This window comes from Caretta caretta, chromosome 7 (genome assembly GCF_965140235.1).
Source record: "Caretta caretta isolate rCarCar2 chromosome 7, rCarCar1.hap1, whole genome shotgun sequence".
In the NCBI taxonomy this organism is placed as follows: Eukaryota; Metazoa; Chordata; order Testudines; family Cheloniidae; genus Caretta; species Caretta caretta.
This window is the reverse complement of record NC_134212.1, coordinates 42,630,210-42,642,521: the sequence shown is the minus strand read 5'-3', so window position 1 is coordinate 42,642,521 and position 12,312 is coordinate 42,630,210.

Here is a 12,312-nt window from a genome sequence, read left to right as displayed (position 1 = left end):
TTCAAATCAGATAGTAAGAGTGTGTTTATCTAATGGGGGAAGAGAGAATACCATCAGACCTGTGAACAATCAAAATGTACCAATATAGCTCAAATTTTGCAGATTGAAAACTGTTACAAGCTTAACTACCACCCTGCATTTAAAACAAGTTAATCAAAAACTCTCACCTAAGACAAAGGGTATGTGAGCCCACACAGAAACTTGTAGAATAAATTAATTAAAAATTAGTGTCAATTCTGCTCCCGTTTAACCTTTCTTGAAATCCCCATCCTCGTGAAAGGCAGCATAGGTAGAGCAATGGATTAGGACTCAAAAGAACAGTACTGTATTCCTAGCTGTCCCACTGATTTGCTGGGAGACCTTAAAATCACTTAATTGCCCTGTGCCTCAATTGCCTCCTCTGTAAAATGGGGATAATAAAACTTAGCTCTTTTTGTAAAGTGATATGAGACTTGGCGACAAAAAGTGCTATTGAAGTGGCAGGTGGTGTTCTGTGCTGTTCTTTTGGAAAGATAAAATTGATGTTGTAGCCTGACAATGCTTTTGTCTATGCTTTTTTGCTTAAAAATTGACTTAAGGAAATACTGACTGGTACATTAAACCAACAAAAAATAAAATGAATTCTAAAAGTGACTCTGAGTGAAATAGAAAAATGTGCACTAGTGTAGCGAGGCGGTGTGGTGCCCCACCACCCCGCAGAGGGAAGAACCTCCCCAGACACCAAAATGGGTGGAGCCAGTGGATCCTGTGCCCACCCCCCAGAGGTTAAGGCGCAGAACAGGAATTATAAAAGCCCAACCCCAGAGCTTACTTGGGCTGCCGCCGCCAGAGAGGCCAGATACCTGTGGCCTGATTCCACTTGGGAGACCCCGGCAATCCGCGGCTGACCCGAGGACTGGCCGACCCGGCCAATGCCGACCCGGCCACGGAGGAGCTGCCAAGCCTACTCGTTGCCAGCTACCCAGAGGAGCTGCCGAGCCTACCCCTTGCCAGCTACCTGGAGGAACCCATGGTGCTGGAACCTTCCGAGGATGCCACCCTGACCCAGGTACCCTACAAGGGGGAGTCCGGAAGCAGCCTGGGGACAGCCGACCTTAGTCTGGCTACAGCACTGCCAGAACCAATGTCAGTGTGTTGCGGCCAGGATCCCCACTGACGCAGCAGCGGGTCTTCTCCCACTGCTATGGCCCCAGGCTGGGACACAGTGGAGTGGGAGGGCCTGTGTCCTCACGGGTGGCAGTGTCCCCCTCTCCCTGGTCGCTCAAAGCCAGGGCCCGGGCTTATATCGAACTATTTGCTTAGTCCCTGCCTGAGGGCCTGAGCTTCTGGCTGTTTGTTTGGTGCCCTGCCCTGACCCAGGGCCCGGGCTTATATTGAACTATTTGCTCAGTCCGTCTGAGGGCCTGAGCCTGTGACGATTTGTTTGCTGCCTGCCCTGACCCAGGGCCTGGGCTTAAATTGTAATCTTGCCGGGCCCTGCCTGAAGGTCTGGGCCACAGACTGGGTATTCCCCAACCCAGCAGAGAGGGTATAGCAAGGCGATGTGGTGCCCCACCACTCTGCAGAGGGACAAGCCCCGGCCGAGTCCCCTTTCAACTAGCCACAGTACTTCATTCATATTGCAGAAGGAAAAACTGAAGTACATTTCCTGAACATGTGGACAACTAATCATAGGAAGAAAGGTCTTGACTTTTTGTAACCATCATTTTAAACATAATGTTTCTGTCTTAGGAAGTTAGTCTGTGGATTCCACATCCATATTTGGAAAACATCATAGGGGGTCCAGGATGGGATTGACAAAGTGATATGGGGCCAAACTTTTCTTTTCCAGTCATTATTTCAAATCCACTAGGGAAAAGATCCATATTACAAAAGCGTCCACTACAACTGTTGCTAAGCAAAGAGGGCCAGGATTGTGTGGACCTGGAAACTAGAGTTGCTTTTAGGCATATGCTATTTTGGGGTAGTTTCCCATGTTATTGCCCATATATTACTGGTACCGTTGTATTAATACCTAGAGAATTTCAGTCTGTCTCTCTAGCCCAATTCATGAACTCTACATTTACTTTGTTATAACAATGTCAGCTTTGAGATTGAGATAAGAAAATAATAGGTGGAGTGGCAAAACATTTCAGTCCTTTTATGGGAGAGCGTGAACACATGGGAGGAACAGGATTCTTACAATCAATAGGCATCATATGGCAAGTGCCACAGCAACTTACCTTGAATATCAGAAAACTTGGGAGTTTGATTTATTATAAAATGACATTGATTATTGTCACCTTGCCTTTCTTCTGAACATTTGCAGTGAGGGTTGGCAGAAAGTGTGTATTGCCTCCGTTCCCATCTGAAAAAGCACTACTTCATTATATGTCTTTCTTTGATTGAGGCTGTAGGCTTTTGTCTAATGAAAATGTATGTATACCTTTTCAAAACTAAAATGCAAACTTTCCTGATTTGTTAAACCAATGTGACTCTACCAGAAGGATTATAATCATTCTTGACACTTACTGTGTTCAGAATATTGTACCAATATCCACTAATCTCTACAACCTATATGATAAGTGACTAGCATTATCCCTGTTTGGGAATGGGAAAACTACTGAGGCACAGAGAGAATGAGTGATAGTCTCAAAAATGCATAATGTGTTGGATTCAATCAGAGCTGGGATCATGCCAGTCCTGTGATCAGATCCCTTTGGCTTATATGCATGATGACATAAAAGTACAGCTGGGATTTTCAAAAGTTCCTAAGGGAATTAGGCACACAACTAGCATTCATATCCCACTGAATTAGAATGCTAACTCCATTAGGCTCCTTTGAAAATCCCAGCCAATGTTCATAAGAACATTTCAGCTACAAGGCTTTCAGGAAATCTTCTTTAGGCATTTCTCATGACAAAGGCCTTTAGACTGAAAAATCCTTGCAGCATAAATTTAAGAAAAATCCCTTTTATGCAACCAGGACTCTAACTTAACATAATTGTTTACTTCAGCTACTTCACAGGGTTCTTCTAGTAACTAGGACAGGGGGATGAAGACTTGCAGTGAGAGACTCAGAGCATTTGTACCTACATTTCACATATTCCAGGAGTGGAGTTTCATATAAATCTTTATATTCTTAAACTGCCCTTGAGTTGCAGGGATATATGCTACTAATTGAAGTGTTGTATGCATATTGGTTCTGACATTAATGCATTGAAAGCAGTACACTGCACTACTTTTAGTGACTGCCACAGTACTGTGCAGAACATTGGCCTTCTGCTGAATTACAAAGCAATTTTGGGGGGAGCTTTTGCTGTAACTCAAACTAACTAAGCCAAACTATGTCAAATTTGGCAACAAAGAGTGATTCAACCTAAAAGATTACATTTGATTCAGCAAAGCACTTAAACATATGCTTAAATCCATCCCTATTCAGCAACGTTGTTAATTACATGCTTAACTTGAAATAATTGCTTAAGTCCCATGGACCTCAACACCATTGTAGTTAAAAGTGCATGCAAGTGCTTTGCTGAGTGAGAACCTTTGTGCAGAAATGCCTCCTTTACTGCATGTCACTATTCAGTCTTGATGTCCTAGCTGTCACTTTTTAAAATAGTATTCTCAGTCTGGATGTTTTCACAGGAGTTATAAAACTTCCTAAGCACTACACAGTATATTGACGGCAACTGACAAGTAGAAAACACCAGTTCTTTACCATATCTAATATTTTTGGATTAGATTTGTATATCAAAGTTTTATGTCCTGTCTTTCATAAACCACTCTTTCATCCCAAAGACCCTTTCTTTTTATGTAGAGTCTTAAATCATTTTGTTCTCTGTCACAGGAGCTGGCCCCAGCAAGGCATTAGGCATCCAGCCCACCTGGGACAGGGCTAGTTAAGGAGAATGAGCCAACCCAGATCCAAAGTGGATAGTTAATTCAATAGGTAAGATACACCTGGGCCTAATGTGTAGGCTCAGTTAAGGAGAATGAGCCATCACAGGAAGGCTGGGTGCCTGATGCCCACTGGGGCCAGCCTTATGACATCCTCCAATGAATAGTGACAGCCTTGGGGTGGACCACTGTTGTTTCACAGTGCAAGTAATACTGCCTATAGGTTAGGACAGGAAATGAAGAATATTTATTCAAATTAAACTGCTGGTTGAACTGAGACTAAAATACAGATAAGCACAAGGGTTAACTTCCTAATCTTGCAAAAGTGGCATGGTATCTTTAATCACAGATGGTCAGGTCCCCTCCATGACATGACTGTAACCGAGCAAGCTGACCCTTAAAGAGAGAGGTGCTGCCTTCCCCCATAACTAGAAGCATGGGCCCTACTAAAACCTGACCACAGGGTCAAGTGACTGAATATGGATTGAGTGATGACAGGGTTACAAGACTCCTTCAGTAAGATCACCAGAAGCAGTACATGCTTGGGAATCTCTCAAGAGTAACTAAGGAAGAAGCATGGAAACAAGACCTGAAGAACAGCAGTGGCTATTTCTTTTCTCAAGAAAGAGGTTGAAAGGGTTTAGAACCTGGAAAGAGGCCTAAGAAAATGCCTGGTAAAAATCCCTTTAGGAAGGGGTGGTGTCTAGGTTAGAAATCTACAGGTTTGTAGTAGAAGCCGGGTAACCAAGGACTATATCTAAGCTCTGATGCCAAGGAGAATTAAAAGCTTGCATTTGGGAAAAGGACTGTCTGGCCTAGCACGCTTGCAGGGGTGTGGCCTGGTATATACAGCTGCTCTTTGTCCTAGAAGCCCTGGGGAGGGTCCTAGGAAATCCACACTTTCCTCTGCCACAAAGTGAAAGGGCTCAGCTCAAGAGCGTATGTGGGATTTTTAGTCTGGTTTGAACTCTCATTTATCCCCAGAGGGGAACGCTTTTGATGTAGCTAGAGGGTGAAATCAAGCAAAGCATTTAACTGGCCTGAGGGAGACTGTGTACCGCGAGGGAAAACTGAGGTAGAGAAGGGGAGACTGAGGCATGGCAACTGAAAAGAGTTGGAGTGAGATGACCTTGTAACAAGGTCTCCTCAAATATTAGCCAGCAGCCATTTGAGCATCATAATTGATGTGAAAGAGGCAATGTAACAACCCCTTTTCATGTCATAGACAAGACAGAAATCAATCAGTCCTGTTTAAAAGTTTCCAATAGCTGCAATGGGAGTCTCTTACCTTGTCCTCACATCCTGGAGGAGTGATCCCGGCATGCAGAAAACATCTATTCAATCTACTGGTCTGCCTATTTGAAACAGTTGCTGAACTGCCTACACCAGACAGTCCTTTTTGCCATTGTCCTAGTCCTCTTATCTGGACAAAGGGAATCATTGCTAATGGGTCTCCTATCCATGTATTATTTGAGAAATAAGTGGGAACAAATCTAAATGTGCCAGATCAACATGAGTGATTTCCTGAGTGGTATCTTTAGTTTGCTGTTCATGAAACTAGCCAGGGATGGTTTCATTTCAAAGAAGACAGCTGTCTTGACTGACTCAGATTGTTACTCTTAACCCACGCACAATGATTCTTTAGCTCTTTTCTATCATGTGTCTTACAGCTGCAACCATGAGATTTCATGCATGCCTGCAAAGAGTGAGGTACCTCCAGCTATAATTTAAATCTGGTCACAAGTAATATAGTCTGTTGCTACACCATGTGATATTTTCATCACTTCTGAAAGTAGTAGCTCTAGAATATTATGTAACAATCTTAAGGTTACATATGTAGTTATGTCATTTATCTGTGTACTGGATTTACATTCTAGGAACTGCTGTTTATAGGGGCAGCTATTACTTTGTGGGACAGTTGATGCAAAATCTTTCAGAGGAGGCACGCTTTTCCAGTTGCTGCATCTGTAAAATGCAGCTAATGCTCATTTCCAGAGGGTTTTTTGAGACTTAGTTTAGTAATGATTATAAAGCACTTTGAGATCCTAGGATGGAAGGACTGTAGAAAGGCAAAGAATTGTAACACAGAAGTGTTACTATACTGGAAATGCTTTTTCACTCTCTTGCTCCTTCTGCTTTTCTGTACTTTCATTTTCAGTAGATGATTTTCAACTGCAGTGTAGAAAATCCAGCAGTTCTTGCATACAACCAACACTCCTGTGCTCTGCTTTTTCACGTCTACCTATCTCTGATACACATAGTATGTAACATCCTATTCTCTACTCTTGATTGGGATATCAATGGCTTGCTGACATTGAGTCAGATGCCCATGGCTGCTTACAGTTTCAGCGTGCACTAATGTTTGACAGGCAGAGGTTTCCATTTCACAACTAATCACACAAGCTGACTGCATCCGTGTATTGCACAAAGGTCCAATTTCAAGTTGGCAGACGGAATGACAGTACTAGTAAATTCAGCTCCATCTCCAGTGCCTGTAATTTTGTCATGAACCACCACATTTCCCAGGAGACATTTGTCAGGATTAACTTTTACATTGAGTTGGAGGCACCAATGGACCCCCTCTTCAGGGATTCTTATATCCTCTGCAACTGTGGAAGAGGATGCTGTTAAATTACGGAATCTGTGCTTCGCTTGGTCTTGGGGTTTCTTAGCCTTACAAAACTGGAATATCTTGTCTAGAGAAGCAGTGACTGTTTGTGTATTTGAACATAAAAGTAGACTAGGGTTTAGTGCAGTAATATGTCTTCAGCTGTGCTGCTGATATTGTCAAAATCAAGTATGTCTGAAGATACCAAAAAGAGAAGGTGGGTGAGGTACTATTTTTTTTATTGGACCAACTTCTCTTGATGAAAGAACAAGTTTTTGAGATCCCTGTGAAAGCTTGTCTGTTTTAGCAACAGAAGTTGGTTCAATAAAAGATATTACTTCACACACTTTGCCTCTCTAATATCTTGGGACCAACATGGCTACAACACTGCAAACAAGAAATGAAGAGATCAAATGCAGTTAAGCTCTCCTCTTATGAGAGCTTTTTTAGATGAAAATAAAAGTCCAGCTATGCCTTCCCTGGGAATAAGTGTCTGCCTGTGTTACCCATTTCTGAGTATGTGTTAAAGGTGTAGTTCTCCTCCCCCCCAGCCCCCGGCCATGCCAGTCCACAGAGAATGAGTTAGTATAGCCCCCACCTACAGAGTTTTAGCTCAAGATGTAGCAGCTCATGCTTTTAGCTTTGGATGTCCCTAGCTCATTGCCCAGTTTGTCTGCCAAGATGGTGTCCATCACACCTGTCCTGCCTTTATTTGATAAGAGGCAAAGCTACAGGGAAGCTTCCACCTTCATCTGGCTACAGACTGCTGGCATGCTGAGCTCTTTCTGAAAATCTGACAACTTAATTTGGTATCTGAATAGGAGCCGCACTCCTTAGAAAACCTGGCCTATGTTTGCCCAGAATAACTAACTTCAGAAAGTTGGTGGTAGAGCCAGGAATGAAGTCCAGATCTTCTGACTCCAGTTACATGCTCTCCCCACTAGACCATATCTCACCCCTTTGGTGGGGTTGGAGGAAATCAGTTACAGGGCAGTGGCTGGGAGAAGTTATTATTTTCTAGCTTGTATTTTTTGTGGGGAAAGAAGCATTTCGTTCTCATTTAATGAGTTGACTGGCCAAGCAAACTGCATCATAAAAGGTTTCAGAGTAACAGCCGTGTTAGTCTGTATTCGCAAAAAGAAAAGGAGTACTTGTGGCACCTTAGAGACTAACCAATTTATTTGAGCATAAGCTTTCGTGAGCTACAGCTCACTTCATCGGATGCATACGTGGAAAGTGTAGAAGATCTTTTTATACACACAAAGCATGAAAAAATACCTCCCCCCACTCCACTCTCCTGCTGGTAAGAGCTTATCTAAAGTGATCACTCTCCTTACAATGTGTATGATAATCAAGGTAGGCCATTTCCAGCACAAATCCAGGGTTTAACAAGAACGTCTGCCGGGGGGGGGGGGGGAGGAAAAAACAAGGGGAAATAGGTTACCTTGCATAATGACTTAGCCCCTCCCAGTCTCTTTTCAAGCCTAAGTTAATTGTATCCAATTTGCAAATGAATTCCAATTCAGCAGTCTCTCGCTGGAGTCTGGATTTGAAGTTTTTCTGTTGTAATATCGCAACTTTCATGTCTTTAATCGCATGACCAGAGAGATTGAAGTGTTCTCCGACTGGTTTATGAATGTTATAATTCTTGACATCTGATTTGTGTCCATTTATTCTTTTACGTAGAGACTGTCCAGTTTGACCAATGTACATGGCAGAGGGGCATTGCTGTCACATGATGGCATATATCACATTGGTGGATGTGCAGGTGAACGAGCCTCTGATAGTGTGGCTGATGTGATTAGGCCCTGTGATGGTGTCCCCTGAATAGATATGTGGGCACAGTTGGCAACGGGCTTTGATGTAAGGATAGGTTCCTGGGTTAGTGGTTCTGTTGTGTGGTATGTGGTTGCTGGTGAGTATTTGCTTCAGGTTGGGGGGCTGTCTGTAGGCAAGGACTGGCCTGTCTCCCAAGATTTGTGAGAGTGTTGGGTCATCCTTCAGGATAGGTTGTAGATCCTTAATAATGCGTTGGAGGGGTTTTAGTTGGGGGCTGAAGGTGACGGCTAGTGGCGTTCCTTGCAACAAAGCCCGTTGCCAACTGTGCCCACATATCTATTCAGGGGACACCATCACAGGGCCTAATAACATCAGCCACACTATCAGAGGCTCGTTCACCTGCACATCCACCAATGTGATATATGCCATCATGTGACAGCAATGCCCCTCTGCCATGTACATTGGTCAAACTGGACAGTCTCTACGTAAAAGAATAAATGGACACAAATCAGATATCAAGAATTATAAGCTCACAAAAGCTTATGCTCAAATAAATTGGTTAGTCTCTAAGGTGCCACAAGTCCTCCTTTTCTTTTTGCATCATAAAAGTAACAAGCAATCTTATGTGGCTCTCTGCTAAAGTTTATCATGTCTTGATTCACACATCAGTTTTGACAGCTGAGGCTAATGCATTGTGACCGATATGTCCATAGGATAGCAAATTATGTAGCTTGTTGCTGGTAAAAGCATCTACATTTTAATCCTAAATGGAGACTAAATATACTGAAGACTCCACTTACTGCATAGCTGTTTGTGGAATTCCACTTTCCACTCAGTAGGTGGATACTAAAACTACTTGACCTCTTCAACTGCCTCAAGCTCCAGGTGCAATGCTTGCTGTGGGAGATGGCATTCACAGGTAAAACTGGATATCAAAAAATGGTTTTCAAGAAGTACGAATTAATTTTTAAGCTGCAGCACACAGTGTAGTAAATATGTTCAGACACAGGTTTGATTAACATATCCATTACTAATACATTATTCACTTTCAATATTTAAGATAGCAGCCCTTGTATGTACTTCAGCATGCAATTAAACAAAGTAATACATGTCCTCCACTACATCTGTTGCCTCCAGCCTTAAAAGCTAAGGGCCAGATCCTTCTTCCAGTGAAGTCCATGTCAAGGCTCTCATTGACTTTGATGTAAGCAGAATTAGGCCCTCACTATTTGTCCTCTTCACGGAGGCCTCTTCATTGGATTACCTCTCATCCCTATTCAAAAGAATTTTGGATTGAGGGCTCAATCTGATGACTTGCTGAGCATTCTTAGCTCACATTTATTTAGGAGTGAGGTTGCTCTTCCCATCATAGAGACCCTTAACCATTTTAATAGTAATGCTGTTATCCTGGGAGCTGCAGGAAGGTCCGCATATTACTGGACATAACCACAAAGTATTTATGGGAGGTAGGCACTGTCAGCCCTTGGATAGGTACAGAAGCTTCTGCGTGCCATGTGCCAGCATAGATGAACAGCACTGTGATTCAGGAACAGTTTCAAAAACTTTCTGAATGCATCTGTAAACTGATGGAGTGAGTATGAAAAATAAAACAGCTGTAAGTGTTCTTCAGTAGGACCAAGTCTCTACCAGCCTAAAACAAAACAAGTTCCTACGAACCCGGGAGGCTTACACAGACTACAGAACCTGGGTGTAGATGCCTGCCCTCAAAGACATTCTCTTTCCAACTTCACAGCAGGTATTCTTAAAGCTCATGATTGGGGGGAAAAGTGTGGGGGAGAGGGAAGGGAAAGAGTTAACTTTTGCTCCTTGCACCCTATACTAGCTAAGGAGGATGTGAAATCTTCCATAGAAATAGAAACAGAACCAGTGTAAGATTGGGAGAAGAACACTAAAGCTAAGCATCACTAAACCAGAAATAGAACTACTGTCCCCATTCAATAATTATCATTTTTTATTAAATCTACAGCCTAATTAAGTGGCTATACTAACACTTCAGTGTGTATTACTTTATCCTGTGAATGGATAAAGGCTTGGTTGTGCTGTTAATCCAATAATGTTCTTGGAAGCCGTATGCACAAATTGATTTAGGAATTAGAGGTGAAAAGCAGAATTGTGCACCACTTGGCAGAGCTGCATAATTTAATCTTTTCTCTCACGCTTTTACTTCACTGACAAAGGTGTTTGTTTGTTTTTTGTTGTTGTACCATGGGATAACTAAAGTGCATTAGCTGCCCCACTGTAAAATCCTGATTGGAAACTAAGCACCTGTAGTTTTTACTGCAAGGTGAGATCAGCTACAGGCAGGAGATATAGCGTTGACTTGACCCCTAGCTACCTCACAGTAAAATCTACAAATGCCTTGTCTCCACTAGGATTTTGCAGGGGGATAGCTGATGTACATTAGTTATCCTCCTATTAAAAAACACACAACTTTTTTTTCGTGAAAACATAACCTTAGATATTTTAGAAACTACTGTAATTTTTCATTTGCATAATGCCAGAGCACTCTCCTAAACCTTTATTTACTTTGAGTGATTTGACACTGTCAGAAGGATTTCTCACAATTTTTTTTTTACTGAGTATGACCATGAAACTCCATTTCTTTTGGAGTGTGCTCACCAACATCAAATGGGCAGTGTAAAGCAAGTTTGTTTGTTTGTTTGTTTGTTTTTCAATGCAGCTGTGCAAATTGACTGGGTTCTAGACTTGCAGCTCTCCAGCTATTTCAGTATTCTGTGTCTGCAAAGCAGAAATTAGTGTTTCAAATGGAATTTGATCTAATGGTTAAAACAGGGGATTGAGAGCTAGGACTTCCATATTCTGTTTTCAGCTCTGCCAGTGAGTTTTGACCTTGGGAAATTCATCTAACTTATCTGTGCCTCATTTTCAACCATATGTAAAATAATTCCTTACCTCATAGGGATGTGATATCACAAGATGAAAAATGCTGTATAAATACAAAGTACAGTAGAAAGTTTTAATAGTCACTAAAAGACCTATTGTGAAATACTGAGACAAATAGTACAGCTATGCTTACACTTCATAAAACACTAGTTAATAACCTGCAGTTTGTTTTGTGAAAGTAATGAGCACCCTGCTCTTAAAACCTTACTGAAAAGTAGGAAGAGGTTGTCACTATTCTGTAGGCAAATTATGAATTATGCAGATTGCAATCTTACTAATTCCTAGTTCACTAATATATTGTACTTTTACCCATTTGCTAAATCTTTCAGCAGGAACTCTTCATAGCTCGATCCTAATTTTTTCAAAATTAAATGTCACCTATAAACTGCTTCCAGATTATATTTTTGAATGGTGTCTGCTGGATTAAAATAACTGTGGCTCTTGCTGTTGAGATTGATTTAGCAACTAGAGTGTCAAGCACTTAGAACAACTTTGTAATAATACACATACCTTCCCAGGCACAGCAATAGTACTTTCCCCATGAGATCTGCTTGGCAACATGCCTCATACAATGTTTCACACACTATATTGAAGGGGTATAGGTATAGCAACCTGTAGGTGATGCAGAACAAACAGAAAAGTTTGTATTAATAGCCTCTTCAAACAAAAGCCTCCTAAGGTCCACAGACAGTAAATTAACAGTTGGTGCAAAAGACTGCAAGAATCAATACAAGATGTAAAACATGAATACAATTAAATGCCAGTCACTGTAGTGAGGCATTGATTATCTTGTCAAACTATATTAATTTCTGAGGAACATCCACTGCTGACTTGTGGAGTGTCCAAATTTTGTTGTGTACTTTAGCTTTCAAAAGTACTTCTGTATTTTCTTCACTTGTGTATCCCTATTTACTTTGTAACTGCCTCACACACAAATTTCATAAAGCATAACTGGGACAATGTCCGTGTACTTTCTTTACTATCACATTCACTCATTAGTAATAACACATCTAGAACTGCTGTGTGCAAAGTGTTAGGATCAATCAGTCTAATTTTCTCACCCATAGATTTTTCTGCATGTCTTTGTCTACACTACCCGCTGGATTGGCGGGCAGCAATTG